We start from the raw sequence: 18,031 nt of genomic DNA, 5'->3' as shown, positions 1-18,031 counted from the left end.
AAAAGTTCAAAAATTTTGGGGTTATTACAGTCTCCCCTCCTTAAAAGGATTCCGTCCCGGAATCAGGAAAAAAATGAATAGGGATACTTTCTTAGCATTGCACTTTCTAACTCTCAAGTCAATCTTCCCACATTGTGGTTCTACCATCAAACTCTGACTAGTTTGATAGCCCTTCTCCTAAGCACTTGTTCCTTTTCAATCTATAACCCTTCCTGGTTGCTCCATATAGGTTACGTCGGGTTGCATGTCTATGCGCTCATATGCCCCTATTTGTCTGGCATCCGAATTATACTTCCTTAATATTGCTACGTGGAACACGTTATGAACTTGCTACATGTTCGGGGGTAGGGCTAGCTCATATGCTAACTTCCCAATACGTCTTAATACCTCAAAGGGTCCAACAATTCGTGGGCTTAGCATTCCTTTCTTTCTGAACCTCATCCATCCTTTCCAAGGGATACCTTTAACATTACTAGGTCCCCTATTTCCTATTCCTTGTCCTTTCATGTCAAATCAACATACTTTTTATATCCACCTTGGGCTACTACTAGCCGTCCTCTGATTAGATCTATTATATCCTTGGTCCTTTGGACCACTACTGGTCTGAGCATCTTGCGCTCTGTAACATCATCCTATCATAAGGGAGATCGACATTGTCTTCCCTCAAGGATCTCATAAGGCGATATCTCAATACCGACATATGATCTATTGTCGTAAGAAAACTCAATCCGTGTTAAGTGACCATTTCAAATTCTTTCAAGTCTATTGCACAGACTCTCATCATAGCTTCTAGCATTATAGCTTTTGCTTCTCAATACCCATTCTTTTCCAGTTCGTAGTCATTACTATCTTCCGTACATAATACTATACCAGTTACACTTTGGCTCGTTAGCATTCTATAACCTTTTAATAATTGCGTCAACCTTAGTATCACGGACGCGTTAGATTCGGAATACCACCGCACTGATATTACTCCTTTCTAGCTGCTTCTATCTTTGAAAGCTTGATCCATCGCATAGAAGTAAAAGAATTTATTGAGAGATCACTATGATCATGAACACTTGTTATATTGCATAGTTAGTACAGAATGTGGCCAGCCTTTAGTACTTGACAAGCAATTAAACAACATGTGGTATCCTACTAGGCTTCTATCACACAGATAGATAGTCATTCGGCAATACCTCCCCTTCTGGAAGGGTTGTTCTGCTCAGCTTACATGAAATGAAAAGAAGAGAAAAGAGCGAACTGAAGAGAATTGTATATACGTAAAAACTTTATTGCCATAAATATCTGGCTTGGAATCTACCTCTGAACTATAGAGGTTTGTCATAGGAGAACAAAACATATACGTATATATATCAACATCAAGTATTATAGCATCATTTTTCACATGCCTAAATATTTTTGCTATTCCGTCCATCATTCTATGGACCCATGCTCTTCCTCGAGCTTATACACAATCACCTTTGAAACTCCCTCGACATCGAAAATCGAATCTGGGATCTCATTCTAGACATCATTGTTACTAGAATTCTATGCTTGCACTGCAACCTTCCTCGTATAGTAATACGACTCTCTATTGATAAGAAGGAATAAGTATTCAATAGGTAGATAATCGACTTAATTAGTCTATCAATGATAACTTATACATCACCACAACCCGATTAGTGGTACTTAATCTCAACATCCATTCCAATACAACTCTCATGGTTGTAATTAATCGGCTCATTACCCGCAGAATCATTCCTGCACTACTAGGGTCCACCGTTGACCTACTGTAGTCATTCATTTTCCATGAAGTCTTAATAGCTAACCATACGGAGTCCATATATCTCGTATCGAATTCTTCTAAGGAGGTAACATGATCACCGTTCATGATTCATAAAGAACACTCCTGAACTTGACGTACATATGACATGAAGCAGATAAAATTGCAGAAGAGTTTCAATGAAGGCAACGATAGCAGGTTAATACCATTCTTAATCATATGTCTTTATTGGGAGACATGCATCTCAAATGTTCATTTAGTCATTCCGTAACATGGTCCTGGCTTATCTCAAGATAGTACCTTCTAAGATAGATATCCCGCTCATGGAGATTATACGAATTAAACCTTTACCAAACTACTATTACGGTTGGGTATTGCACAGTCATCAGAAGGAATGTCAATCTTCCAAACCATAATACAACCTTCATGGCTTTAACCATTATTACTGTATTCCTCTGGCACGAGCGCCGATAATTGTCTTCTTACACTTAAAGTGTTGGCCACCTCTTTGGCCTTTCCTGAGAGTAAAATTTCCTTACAATCAATGTCTTCTAAATGACCTTCAACTAAATTTTCTACCTCATCTCCAATCACTGCTTGTGTGAAAATGCTCTTCATTACGCCTTGGTAAAAAAAATATCATCACCTTTCCATAAGTTATTGCCTCGGTCTTTTAGAGGTTAACATTGTCACGATTGACTCTTGATCATACTTAGGACGTCTCTTATTTTGGGTCCTTCTTGATTTCACCAATCTCGACCCTTATTGGGTCAATCTATACTTTCTTATGGTTCAACATGTGCCCCACCTGACATTATAATAATTACGTCACATTTCCTTTATCAAAATTTCTATTCTTGAGAACTTTGAATATTACCTTTCTCCTTGTAAAACCTCTAAGCTTATCCTTAAATCCTTCATCAGGTACACCCTAGGCACAGGGCATATCAAGATACCATTTACTAATACCAGAATCATTGTCTATATACTTCTGAAAAAATTCTCCACTGATCCTTAAAGGTTGTTGTTACATTAATCCTTTCCAATTTATACTATCAAAACTCATACTATCCCTATTAAGGGTGAAATGCCAACCTTTATGCATTCCCCTAGGATTCATTCTAAGTTACAGATGTTCTATCCTTAATTCCACCTTTAAAAAGGTACATGCATCCTTCCATGGATAAATCAAGTCATATATCCCTGATAAGGGTGTCTTATTCAATCATTCCCACCCAGATAGTCTATACCAATTTCACAATAGCATCCTTATTCAAACTGAGGTCAACATATATGGCCTTCAAAGATAACAATGGTTACCCGCTTTTCTTTCCTAATTTGGTAATGATAACAGGGATGTCCTGGAAGATATTGGTCGTGTTCAATGTGAACTTCTTCTTAATAATTCCTCATTTACTTTTGTTGTTTATCTCAACAGTCATCTCAATGTTGGGATGTCTTTCATACCTGGCATCTCCCTTTCTGGGTATCATGCCACCGGTCTTACACTTCACATTCTTGAAGGTCACTTCCTTCATCCAATTTTCCTAATTTCCTACTTTCTTATCTCCTCAGTCTATCCGCGTCTCATTATTTATCCTTCGAACTATCTCAAGGTTTCCTCGAATTCTCCCAACTTAAAGGGGGTACAATATGTACATCTCTTATGCCTTCAACCATCAACTTTTAACTCATAGTGAATCATACTCATCCTGACGATCACATACTTTTCTATTTCTATTACTATAATTCTTTAGGGTTTCCTCATACCCAACTCCCTCATCATTCCTCAAACTCTATTGCCTTTATATTATTTTCCACTTCAGTTTCTTTTTTTTCCTTTCTCTTACAATCATTTCATGAACCAACACAACATAAGCACTGATTTCAAACATCCCGTCATTCTGGATTCGTGTCCTCAGAACGAATCTTGACAACTTTTACAACTTAGATTCTTAATTCATCATAATCGTCTGCCTTTGTTTTGGCTCTAAAGCTTTTACACTATCTCTCTATCTTCCTTAGCCTTCCACCAGCGGGCGGTCTCTCTCTTAGGAGGGTAAGTGACAAAAACAGTCTTTCGTGATTCATCAATCATTTAGAATCTCAAATGATTCCTCTATTTCCTTTAGCCAGGATCTTGCCTCGGCTAGCTCAGCTTGTTCCTTGGAACTCTGAGAGCTTAGCGACTTAAAGGTCCTGAAAGAATTTCCCACCGCATTGCTTCCTCAGGGTGGTGTTTAGGGATAAAAGTATAAGTTTTGTTTAGGCAGGTCCATGAATTGCCGTATAGGAGTACCGTCTCGGGTCTCCTTTCCTTACTCGACTTTCTGTTTCCTTATATCTTAATTGCGACCTCCCAGATTATCACATTCAAGGTATGCCCCTAATCTTATTCCTCGTGGGGGCATAATGCTAGGAAAAATTTTGAAAATCTCTGGATATTTGTCTTACTTACTTTGCTTAAATCCTTCCCTCGTTCAGTCCTTGCATGATTGCAAATTATGAATTCTCAAGTTCTATAAACTTCATAACATTTTCTTAAGTATTCACAGCGCAATTAACAATATGAACTTATCACAAACAAACTGATCTGAACTGAAATTAACGAATATATACTTAACCATTTGTTCGAGGGTACAACAACTAAACACATTAAATAAAATTACATCATTTGAGCTGATCGCTTCTATCCCAAAAGTACTACCATAGATAATCATCTAGTCATTAAAACTAATCATTCATAACTTAGGCTAATCTTCCAAAAGCGGTGCTGCATGAAATCCTTGTCAGATTGCTCAGACTCTGCACACTAATATGGATCAAGAAATTCGGGCACGCACGACATCCCTAACCTGCTCCATTAAAGCGGTGATGAGGTCTAAGATAGTTGCAAGTAGAGCTGGATCAATCTGACCTTCAAGATGGCCTCTAGCTGTAATTCGGGTGGTAGCCTCAATCCTTTCCATGCTATAAGCTAATCCTGCCGGAAGTACCCCGCCCTCAATCCTTGGTGCAGTAAGTCGTCCAACAGATCACTCCAAACATTACGGGCCTCAGACAGGCCACCCAAAGTCATATAATAATCGGCGATAAGAGAAGCCTGAGTGGTAGCATCTAGCAGTCCATGGGGTGCAGGTGGTGCAGACCCAGGAGATCCAAATTGATAACCAAGCACGGTATAAGGTGACCATGGTGCAGGAGATAAAGGTGGCATTTCCTCAGTAGGTGCTGGGCTCTGTACAGGGGAGGGAACAGGAATTGGTAGAACCACATGGATGTCTACAGGAACCTCTGGAAGAGGGTCTGATACTGGTATAATTGGTGCCGTGGAAGGCCCCACTCCTTCTGCCCTCATTATCCTTTATGCCCTTGGTAACTCTTCATCCTCTTGTGCCACCCTCGCGGCCATTCTAGCTCTGGTAGTCGCCCTGACTACGGCCATCAATTCCTCAGTGGTCCTCTCTTCATTCTCGTCAGGATCTTCCACGAGATCCTCCTCAGCAACAATCCCTTCTGGGATAACATCCTCAACCGCAACATTCTCAATATGAATCTCATCCGGTCCCTCGTTAGGGTACTCTATTGGATTCACAATTTGATCTCCAATATGAAATAAAACATCCTCATGCTGATGCCCCTGAACCTCAGGGTTCGGTGCCCCGCTGCCCTATATGAGAACGAACTATGTTACTATCATGATATTTATAAGGGTTCCCATAAGGGTTTTAGTTGTCAGTACTATGCTAGGTAGTCCGACTATAAACTTGGCAAGAGTTTTTATTATCTTAGTGAACTTATTATCTTAACGCCACATCATCTCTGAGGTTTATAACGCTTGGCTCTGATACCATTTCTGTAACACCCCCAAATCCGGGGTCGGGGATCCGGGTTGCCATGAGTTCCATTTCCCTTAATAATACTTAATCTTAATAATCAACCAACTACTGCGTAATGTGACCCCACAATATACACACACACCACAAGTTATAGTCTCAGAGATGAATACCAAACAATAACACAAGTCATTTTATTCCACAATTATAAGTCATTACACCTCAAAAGGGTTTCTGAATAAATTTACACATTCTTTGCCATTATTACAATTCATAAATATACATAAGTCTGGTACATCAAAAGTTGAAAGTCTAGCCTATTGATAAACCCTACCTCAGCTACAACGACATCAACACCTACAGGAAACTGTGGAACGTTTCCTATCCGCTCGCGAATTGGGAGCTTGATCCTATTCATCTTGTCTATCTGTTGTTGTGTGATGAAAGAAGAAAACAAGGGTGAGCAACAAGCCCACCGAAATAATATGTATTATAATTAACAATATATGAGCATTCTCATAGTACTCATGAAAGTCTTGGTCAAGAAGAAATGAACCAAGTTTGTTATTTTAGTGCGACGAAGTCGCAAAATATTCAGTATACATATATATATTTCTCAAATATTTGAAATCCTCTGACATGTATAATATACACAAAGTTCCCGTTTATAACTGTATAAAATATCGTTGCAAGGTGATCTCATATATCTAACCTTGTCTCAACGTTTTTCTGAAAATCTTTGTCATGCATAAGATAATCATTTACTAGATATAAGTTGAAAAGATGAAGTTACAAGATACTCCCATATACTTATATCATTTCCGAATACTACTTGAACTGCCACCGTTCAAGTTATAATTAGTTTCAAAAGTTCATCACACAGATGAGACTACAAGATAAGACTTGAATAGATTCAATCTTTGAAATATTATTGAATGAAATGAATTTACGAGATACTTCATTAAGTCCCGATATAGATATATCCATATATATCTCTCACACATTTCCTGAAAACCTCTGTCATGTAAAGTATGAACAGAGTTGCAATATCCAATAAATTTGGAAAGAAAAGAATTTTGACATAAACCCGATATCTTGCTGATCAGGCAAAGATACCAATAAGTAACCTTTTCTACTGTAGATGGATGAATTCCTCGCCGGTCATCACCCTGCCGCATTAGGACCTTGCGCTAGACCGTTACCCGGCCACTCACGCGTGGATGGACTGTCACCCAGCCTCTTACACCTTCATAGACCGTACCCCGGCCTGTCGCTTATGCCGACTCAATTAGATGGACTTACTTCCCGAACGTTGGGCAAGTAATCAAATTGTTTTCTCAAAACAGCAACCTCGTTGCGAATATAAAATACACCACATAGCCGGATCCCTAAGATTTTTGAGCGAATATTCAAGTCTCCTTCGAAAGGAAGATCTTAAATCTGAAAATGAGTTTTGGGATCCGCTCTAACTTTTAAAATCATTTTGAAGACTCGAAAACATTTTTAAGAATGTTTGGAGTAATGCTGATTTAATAAAATAAATCAGTCCCAATATATTAGAAAATATCTGAATATTCTTATTTAAATAATATTCCCATAAAGAATAATCTTTATAAAAATAATTGAAGTAGATTTTTTAAAACTTATACTTGAAATAAATATTAAATAACCAAAGATATACTTATACGAAAGTATGATCTTTATTTGAATAATCGAAAATAAGTTTGATTATTGAAACATTATTCTTTAATAAAATAAAGAATATTATTTAATAAATAAGAGGAGTCATAAGTCCTCGAATGAATATTCAAAATAATATTCATTAAATAAAATAAACGGAGTCATAAGTCCTCGAATGAATATTCAACTAATAATATTCATTAAATAAAATAAACGGAGTCATAAGTCCTCGAATGAATATTCAACTAATAATATTCATTAAATAAAATAAACGGAGTCATAAGTCCTCGAATGAATATTCAGAATAATATTCATTAAATAAAATAAATGGAGTCATAAGTCCTCGAATGAATATTCAGAATAATATTCATTAAATAAAATAAAGTTATCGAATAAACCTTATTCGATTAATAGTTTTGAAAACTATATCAATATATATATATATATTATACTCGGGAACATTGACTCCCGGTTTAGAAAATGTTCACCTTTGGGTCCCTTATACTAAGGGTATACGCAACTACTGCTTATCTCTAGCATAGGTATTATGCAACTTATAAGCAATTGAATCAATAATTAGATATCAAGATTACGAAACAGACAGGCATATATACCATATCACATGCTCCAATATAACGCAAGATTTGCTAATAACAATCATGCCCTTATCACAAGATAATGCATATACATATATTTACTTCACAACAACAGTAGAACGGGTAGAAAACTTGTCTGAGTGTTCCGGGGTAGACTTAAGCTTAGAGTGGGTCCGGTAACCTATGAACAACAACATAAGCCAGAATTAAACCACGGTCGCTTAAGAAACTAGACTTTAACCATTTAGAGCCCTAACGTTCGCTTTTGCGCTTAACGATTCACTTAAGTCGCTTGAGTACCCTCGGCTCCACCATTTTTAATAAATTAACCATTAAGAGTTTTAAGGCGATTCTTTCGCGAGTACCTTACCAACTGCCTAATCCACTTAAAATAATTATTTCATACCCCAATTAGTCATTTAAAGTCCTTAACCAAGGTTTCAAAGTAAGGCGAGGGGTAATGGTTCGGTCGCGAAGCGCCGTTACTTAAAACAGTCGTTTCTCTTAAACCGTACATCGAATTCAAAAGAACCACATATCAAAACGAAGCTCGTAACATGAACTATCTAATCATGGTAATGGTCAGAACCTAACAGTGAGTTCATGGGTCCTGATGTTAATCCACTCCTCGATTAATACTACGATTCAACACAGGTGAAACGTCTCTGAAAACTACTTATATAGGAGTCCCACAAAACCCAGCTATCTCAGAAGTTGGAAGCTCAACAGAATTAGGAGTCTAAAATAAATATTTTAAATTTCCCTCCATGCGCGGCCACTCAGCATTCCTGAGCGGGCGCTCAGCTTCCTGAGCGGTCACTCGGCAGAGCTGAGCGGGCGCTCAGACCCCTTCTGGAAAATGCTCTGTTTTTGCTCCCGTTTCTTGCTACATTCTGCTCCTATCTTCCCACGCGCAATGCCAAACACATGCCAAGGCTTATTCTTGATGAAATCTCTCCACAAATGCAAGTAATACCCTGAAATACACAAACACTAGAAAAACACATCAAATACACAAAATACTTGATTTCAAGACACCAATTCAAGCCATTATAAGACGTTCTAAGTGGCATAAAATGCCACTTATCATAGACCACATGAAATATGTTGTTCTTTCTCTGCCCAAGAACTGCTCCAACTGCACAGTCACTTGCATCGCACATCATCTCAAAAGGTTCATTCCAATCAGGTGCAGTTATGACAGGTTCCGTGATTAAACTCTTCCTCAAGAACTCAAACGCAGCTAGGCACTCATCATCAAACTTGAACGGGACATCCTTCTCAAGAAGATTGCACAAAGGTTTAAAATTTTTTGAGAAGTCCTTAATGAACCGCATGTAGAAACCCGCATGACCAAAAAAACTGCGAACTCCCTTAACAGAAATCGGCGAGGGAAGATTTTTGATGACCCCTACTTTGGCTTTGTCCACCTCAAGACCCTTACTAGAGACCTTATGCCCAAGAATAATGCCATGTCGCACCATAAAGTGACATTTCTCCCAGTTAAGAACCAGATTGGTCTCAACACACCTTTTAAGAACATCGCCTAGATTCAGCAAGCACTCATCAAATAAATCGCCAAACACAGAGAAATCGTCCATAAACACCTCCACATTCTGACCAATTATGTCAGAGAAGATAGCCATCATGCATCTCTGAAATATGGCCGGTGCTCCACATAAACCAAAAGAAACCCTTCTAAAGGCGAAAGTACCAAATGGATAAATGAAAGTAGTCTTCTCATGATCTTACGGAGTAATGCAAATCTAGTTATAGCCCGAATAGCCATCCAGAAGACAGTAGTACTCATGCACAGCCAATCCGTCAAGCATCTGATCAATAAACGGCAGAGGGAAGTGATTTTTCCTTGTGGCCTTGTTCAGTTTCTTGTAATCCATGCAAACTCTCCATCCCGTGACTGTTCGAGTAGGAATAAGCTCATTCTTCTCATTAGAAACAACTCTGATACCTCCTTTCTTAGGTACACATTGAACTGGACTCACCCAAGAACAATCAGAATTGGGATAGATGATCCCTACATCCAGCCACTTAAGGATTTCCTTCTTCACAACTTCCTTCATGATGGGATTGAGCCTTCTTTATTGCTCAATAGTAGGCTTTCTACCTTCCTCTAGCAGAATTTTATGCATATAATATGAAGGGCTGATTCCCTTAATATCTGTTATCGTCCATCCAATTACAGACTTGAACTCTCTCATAATTCTCAAGAGTTTTTCCTCATCACTGCCTGAAAGGTCAGATGCAATAATAATAGGCAAAGTAGATGCATCACCGAAAAAAGCACACCTCAAGTGTTCAGGTAATGGTTTAAGCTCAAGTGTAAGAGCTTCCTCAATAGATGGCTTGAGGCGCTTAGGAGATTTGTTCAGCTCATCCATTCCAAGAGATTCAAAAGGTATATCCATCATCCTCTTCCAGGGAAAAGCATTCAGATATTGTAACTGCTCATCCCCTTCATCATCTTCGCTATCCGAGTTTCCTAACAAGGCCTTTTCTAAGGCATCAGACCTTAGCAATTGATCAAGTTCTGAAGTAACCACAGAATCGACCAACTCCACCTTTAAGCACTCTTCATTTTCCGTAGGGAATTTCATGGCATTGAACACACTAAAAGTTACATCCTGATCCAACACTCGCATGGTGAGCTCACCTTTCTGCACATCTATCAAGGTTCGGCCAGTAGCCAAGAAAGGTCTTCCCAAGATTATGGAAATCTTCTTATCCTCCTCGAAATCAAGAATTACAAAATCAGCAGGAAAGATGAGTTTATCGATCTTGACCAAAACATCCTCAATAATGCCTCGTGGATAAGTGATAGAACGATCGGCCAACTGCAAAGTCATATAAGTAGGCTTTGGATCCGATAAATCCAACTTCTTGAAGATTGACAAAGGCATCAGATTAATGCTAGCTCCCAAGTCACATAAACATTTGTCAAATGACACATTTCCAATGGTGCAAGGAATAGTGAAGCTTCCAGGATCTTTAAGCTTCGGAGGCAACTTCTGTTGTAGCACAACATTGCACTCCTCCGTGAGAGAAACTGTCTCTAAGTCATCAAGCTTCACCTTCCGAGAGAGAATACCTTTTGATAAACTTTGCATAACTAGGCATCTGCTCAAGAGCTTCAGCGAAAGGTATGTTGAAGTGAAGTTCTTGAACACCTCCAGAAACTTCTCAAACTGCTTATCCAGCTTTTTCTTCTGTAGCCTCTTAGGAAAGGAAGGTGGAGGATAGGTCTGTTTCTCTCCTGTATTACCCTCAGGAAGAGTGTGTTCAACAGTAGTCTTCCTTGGTTCCACTTTAGCTTCCTTCTGCACTAATTCTTCAACCACAGCTTCTTCATCCAAACCATGAGCATGTTCGGGGTTTGTAACCTTCCCAGACCTCAATATAATTGCCTTTACCTGCTCCTTTGCTTCCTTCTTTCCTGGTACTTCAGTTCACTAGGAAGTGTACCAGGTTGACGATTTAACAAGACATTGGCAATTTGCCCAATTTGATTTTCCAAGGTCTTGATAGAACCCGCTTGGCTCTTGCACATGAGCCTCAACTCCTCCAATTCAGATTTTTCATTCGACTGTTGCAGCTGGAGTTGTTGCCTTGGTGTAATTTGCGGTTGCTGAAATCCGGGGGGTTGTACTACTTTGTTGGGTATTGCTGATAAGGCTGCTGAACCGCATTTTGAGTATTGCTCCAGCTAAAATTAGGATGATTACGTTTGTTAGCATGATAAGTGGCTGGTATAGGTTGCTGCGACATCTAAAAGTTGCTCATGGACTGAGCTGATTCACTAGAAATGGCACACTTATCAGTCTCATGGGCACCAGCACAAAGCTCACAGACACTAGTGATCTGATTAACTCCATAATTAGACAGAGAATAAACCTTCATCGTCAACGCCTTAAGTTGAGCAGCTATAGCAGTAGCTGCATCCAACTCCAGAATTCATGCTACCTTATCATGGGATAGTCGTTAAGTAGGATTCTGGTATTCATTAGCATCCATCAGTTCAATTAATTCATAAGCTTCATCATAGCTTTTAGCCCACAAGGCTTTCCTGATGCTACATCAAGCATGGGCCTAGAAGTAGCACCCAAACCATTATAGAAACAATTAAAGATCATTCAGTCAGGCATCTCATGATGAGGACACTTCCTAAGCATCTCCTTATATCGATCCCAAGCCTCGCATAAAGATTCTCCAGATTGCTGAGCAAATTGAGTAAGTGTGTTTTTGATTGCAACAGTCTTCGCCTTAGGAAAGAATTTGGTTAAGAACTTCTGAGCAAGATCCTCCCATTTGGTGATAGACCCTGGTGGTAAAAATATAACCATCACTTAGCTTTATCCCGCAGAGAGAATGGGAAAAGCCTCAACTTAATAGCATCTTCAGAAACTCCATTGAACTTGAAAGTGTCGTAGATCTCAATGAATGTGCATGTTGGGGTCTTCTGTCGGAGAACCCCCAAACTGAACTGAGTTCTGTATCATCTGAATCTGCTCGACTTGATCTCAAAGGTATTAGCCGAGATGGCTGGGCGAACAATGCTAGACTGAATATCATCGATCTTCAGTTGAGAATAGTCCATCAAAGCCTTTGGATTCGCTTCTGGTTCTCCCACTGCAACTAGAGTATCTTCTTCCTTCTCAACTAAGATTTCTTCCTCAACTTTCTCCTCTACTACTACTTCTTCCTCCGCTTTATCCAGTGTTCTCTTACGAGACCGAGAACGCATATGCATACACGCTCACTAGAGTACCTGAAACACGACAAGGAATTAAGTAAGTAACAATGTCCGAGTCACTGAACTTTAACGACCAATGATGACAAACACATAAACTAAAAATTAACACCGAATTCCCCGGCAGCGGCGCCAAAAACTTGTTAGGGCAGAAACACGCGCTAAAATTCAGGCAAGTATACATGATCGCAAGTAATATAGAATAAATTCTAGTTCGTTCCCACATGAATAGGTTTAGGTTAATTTCAATCAATGTATCTATGCAACACTAGTATGATTATTATCCAATGCTAAGACGAGTAACAAATTGTGGTTGTTTATACTAAGATTAACTAAGAGATTATACTAAAGAACTTAAACTAAGAGATTAAAGAGGATTGAATAATATATGACACAAACATGGGATTTTAACTTTATTAAATAGCCTTTTCCTTCTTAACCTTAGCATGTAATGGTGATGACACTGATCAGATAACACTAAACTAGTAAACACCAACTTTTGTTGCGCGAATACCACACTACCAGACATCCAAAAAAGAGATAAAAGCTGAATATACACCAATTATATTGAGACCCTATATGTCTATAAAATTTGACAACATAACGGTTTAATGCACAAGTTATCCCTCGCGATTACATAGGGCAAGTAAGATGGTTAAAATTACCTACGCATCATGCATATCAAATAGATGACCCTATTGTAACGACCGAGAATTTTGCGTCGTAATTAAGAAAGTAAAGTATGTGTTATGTGATGAGATTATGTGATTAAGTGGTGATTATTTGTCTTATCTGTATACTAGAGTTAAGGAGCGTGGATAAAAACGTTCCAATTTAAAGAGTCAGCTTAGAAGTCGAGCTGTGGTTTCGGGCCGTCAGGTAGAACGGAACCCGTCCTAATATGGAAATTAAATAATATAAAATGTGAATTATATGTGAAGTGAATGAATAAAGTATTTCGTGTTGATTGGCAAATATAATGAAAAGCGTAATCGAAACGCTGAGCGTCGGGCCGTCAGGCTGAACGTGACCCGGTACGCGTAAAAGATGATAAAGAATAAAAAGGGAATACAGATATAAAGAGGAATAAATTTGTGATCAGACCTGAGTCCTTATATGATCGTATATGTGTGATTGCTTGACTGTGTGCATGACTATATGTTCTGTGTCAATTTTGTGAATTTTAAAGGAATTATGTGATTTAAGTAAAGGCTTAATTAACCTTCGTGCATTTTTATAAAATCATCTGAGATGGATAAAAACATGGGATTTGTTCTGTTATCTTCGTAGAGGTCTTAGAGACTTTTTAAAAATGATAAGTGAATTTGATTGTTGATATTTGCATTTTTAAATTGATTTTATGTGGAAAATGTATTTATTAAAGCAAGTTTGCGAAATTCATATAAAATCAACCGTTCGCTCAAATTCTTATTGTGAGTAATGGTTAAAAGCTAATTTCGAGGGCTACGCGTTAAAAATGACATTTTCAATAATTCTTGACTTCCCGAGAGAGATATATTTTATATTTAGTCCTTGTTTTATTTTAGTAAAAAGATGGACAAGTAAGAATGAAAAAGGAATTAGAAGTTTACCAAAGTGCCCTTGATTTTTGAGTGTTATATAACCTCACTTCCCCTTCTTTTTCTTTCTTCTTCTTGCTCCCTTGACATCATTTCTCTCTTTTCTCTCCTTCTCTCACTCGAACCCTCTCACTCTCTCTCTCTCTCGGATTTTTCTCTCCCTCTCGATTCGGAGCGTGAGGGCATTCGAGCTAGGAAAGGGAAAAGTATACTAGGTGGCAGTAGTTCAACCCTCAGGAAAGCAATTTCAGGCAAGTAACTCTGATTACTTGTATAAATGATTGTAAAGGAAATGTTGTTCATACCATGTAGAGTATTGAACTGTTAAAGTATGAAACCCTTGCTTTATGAAACCCTTGCTCTACGAAACCCTTGCTTTATGAAACCCTGATTTTGATTTGAAGTACCCTTTGTTCTTGATAACCTGTTATTGATAATCCTATTGATTTCACCCGTTGATAATCTGCCTTTCTGTTTAAGTTTCCTATAATGCCAAGAATCATATTGAACCTTTAAATTATCTTGGATAACTCTGTTAATGATACCCTGTTTCTCTTGATCGCCCTAATGATCCCTAAGTTATTTCTGATCCTTCAAATTTAGTGCCTTGTTATCCTTGATACAGAATTCTTGAGAATTGTTCTTTGCGTATCTTTGATTCACTCCCTGAACTTTGTTTCTTTAAAATCTGAATTAAGAATGAGTTTCGACTTGAAAGAGTCTGAATGATTTCAAATGCTTGGTAATGATAAAATGGATTTTAGAAAACCTATTTGTTTTTCCAACTTAAGGTTTTTCGAATGAATTCCTGATGGATTGGATTGAGACGTAAGAGGCTAGTGGGACTAGTCCAGTCATGGTAAGAGGCTAGTGGGACTAGTCCAATTTAAGGCTGAAATTATGCCGAATGGTACCTTAAAGACCGGAATGGAGGTCGATACGGGCTGATCACCCGTATATAATGAAATGGAAAGATAAGTGATCCAATCAAGGGTTCTAAATGATTATTTAAAAAGGGAACTGAAACTTTTATTAAGTAAATTGATTTTTGGAAATGAAAATGGTTTATACTGTTTTGAAAAGAGTTGATTATGTTATTATGGAGCTTAAAGCTCAGAACCCTGATTCCTGAAATTGTTGATCATATGAATGATTCTATATCTTGAAATACTGTTGCTTTCCTCTTTCGAAAGATCTATTTTGATCCTATAATGAATTGTGATGAATGTCGGCTTTTGTCCTGTTTCGAGCTTTCTTTCTTGAAAGCCCAACTATTCTTCGGATACCCTTTCCTTATCTCAAAGAAAATAAAAATAAATATATGGAAATCTGCCACCTAGATTAGCTAAAGTAGAATGCCCTAGTTTGTTCAAAGTATATTGAGATTTGATATTGTAGAACTGCTATATAGTTACTTGCTGAGTTTTCTACTCACTTGTTTCGTCTTAATCTAACCATGGCAGTTAAGCAAGAAGATGGTCAGGCTTAGGCGCACTGCTCGTAAGAGCGTACCTGGTGGTCCCTACCGTGTTGAGGGCTTCCAGTTGCCAGAGCAGGTAGTACAGGTTATGAGTGAGCTCGCGCCTAGTAAGAGGTGTTTAAAGATATAATGGGTTATCTGTCGGTTCCCAGCCGGAATCGATACTGATTATTTAATAATATTTTGGGTTTGTAAGTTATATTTTGTGATTGGTAGTTATAATCTTGTCTCATACTTTATCTTGTTGATCCTGTTAGTAGTTAATCGGGGTTTATGCATATTTAATTAGTAGATTAGAGGTGTGTGAGTCCTCATTTCCTAACCCCGAGATTGAGGGCGTCACAAGTTGGTATCAGAGCTACAGGATCTAGTCCCTGAGACAAGTTAGGTTTTAAAAGGGGTATTTTGGGAATATATCTATATCGCGAGAGAGTTCGACTCATGTAGAGTTGAGTTAGACTATTAGGTATAGTCTAAGGAAAGTGTTTGATTGGTAAAGCAGAAACTAGAGTTAGGGTGTGAGTTAGCTGGAAGCTTTATTTGACCCTAACATTGTTTCTTGGTTGCTGTTTTATGTTTTCTCTCAGGATCCTAGTAGTGGTAGTGACTCAGACTCAGATATTAGCTTGACTGGTACCCCTGTGGACCTTATTCCACCCTCTCCAGAGGAGCCTGTATATGTTAGTTCAGACCCAGAGGAGGACCCTTCTGAGAGTAGTGAGATCCCTATGCAGATTTCACCCTTGAGGCCTGATTCAGAGACCCCTGCCCCTGAGCCAGAGTCGGAGATGCCTAAGACTGTTCCTGTCAGTATTGGTGGCAAGTTAGCCCAGGACCGAGACTTTGTGTACTCCCGCATTCCTTAGTTAGGAGCTTTGGTGGATTGACTAGCCAGAGAGTCTAGGCAGAGTGCTTCTGTTATGGATGATGAGTGGCGAGTTCGAGTGAAGATGGTGGAGCAGGTTGCCAGGAGGAGATTGGATGAGGGACCATCCACTTGTGATGCTGATGCTGAGGCCCGGAGGCTGCATAAGATCATTCGCTGGATGTTGGTTGTGTTGAGAGAGATCCTAGATGATTAGACGGGACTGTTGGTTGAGCCTGTAGATGGTTGTTATTGTTTTCAGCGCCGGTAGGCTTTGGGATACTTGGTCAGATGCCGGGATCCCTTTTTCATTTATCTTGTTGTATTTCAGACCAGTGTAGTAGTAGTAGTAGTATTTGGAAGTTAGGGGTAGATAGGGGGATGTTTTCCAGTTTTTCCTCTGTTTAACCCTGCTATTTATTGTACCTTGTTTCAGAACCTTAAAATCCAGAATATTTCCTATATAACCCTGGATTTAAATAAATCTATTATCTTGCTTTCCTTTGTGCACCTTGTTTATCTTATAAACTGTTCTCAATGCCTTGTTTTAAATACAGCTATGTTTTCGTACAACCATGTCTAAAGATCGTAAAACCCTATTTCGTGCCATGATAAAACAACATTGATATGAGAATTATGTAGTAATAGGATTGCATGTGCAAATTAGGTAAAACTTAAAACCCACAAAAGAGATTTCATAAAAATTGTTGTTATATATATATGTCATGCTATCGTATTGCTAAATAATTGCTCAATCAGGTTTGTAAGAAATGGCCAACTCACCAGATCACCAAGAAGAAGAAATTCCCACCCAAGACCCAGAAATAAACCCAGAAACCACTTTGATGAGCAGACTTGCTCAGCTTTTGCAACAACCTGTGGCCCCAAAAGTTGGAAATTTCAAGCACTTTCAATCTGTTCATCCTCCAGAGTTCTTAGGTTTGCTAGATCCGATTAAAGCACAGTCGTGGTTGAGAGAGATGGAAAAAGCCTTTGAGCTAGCCGAAGTTAAGGACGATAAGAAAGCTCAGTACGCAAGTTATTATTTGAGGGATGAAGCAAGTTTCTGGTGGGATTCTTCTAAGGCGTTGTTGAAAGGCAAATACTTATCTTGGGAGAAGTTCATTGAAATGTTTCTGGAAAAATATTTGCCAAGTTATATGCAAGATCAGTTGGAAATGAAATTTTTGGATCTTAGACAGGAGGAAATGTCGGTAGCAGAATATGAGGTGAAGTTTTCGGAATTGGCAAGGTTCGTGCCAGAGTACGTGAATACTGAAGCAAAGAAGGCTAAGAGATTCCAGCAGGGACTTAAGCCGTGGATTAGGAGTTAAATAGCGATGTTGGAGATCAAGAACTATGCTGCTTTGGTTCAGAAGGCAATGATAGTGGAAGGTGAGCGGGAAGCTGCTCGAAGAGAAAATGAAGGAAGAAAGAGGAAGTTTGAAAGCTCTGAGCAAG

At 38.6% G+C, this 18,031-nt stretch overlaps 1 non-coding gene across 1 annotated transcript; it reads left to right on the top strand.

The window, feature by feature from the left end:
• The first annotated feature begins 12,038 nt into the window (after positions 1 to 12,038).
• Positions 12,039 to 12,145, top strand: LOC141703917 (small nucleolar RNA R71). The gene has a single exon (XR_012567754.1). It is a non-coding gene; the product is annotated as a small nucleolar RNA R71 (small nucleolar RNA).
• The last annotated feature ends 5,886 nt before the right edge of the window (positions 12,146 to 18,031 follow it).

This window comes from Apium graveolens, unplaced genomic scaffold (genome assembly GCF_009905375.1).
Source record: "Apium graveolens cultivar Ventura unplaced genomic scaffold, ASM990537v1 ctg7196, whole genome shotgun sequence".
Taxonomy (NCBI): domain Eukaryota; kingdom Viridiplantae; phylum Streptophyta; class Magnoliopsida; order Apiales; family Apiaceae; genus Apium; species Apium graveolens.
The sequence above is the reverse complement of the archived record's forward strand: the minus strand, read 5'-3'. Positions and strand labels throughout refer to the sequence as shown.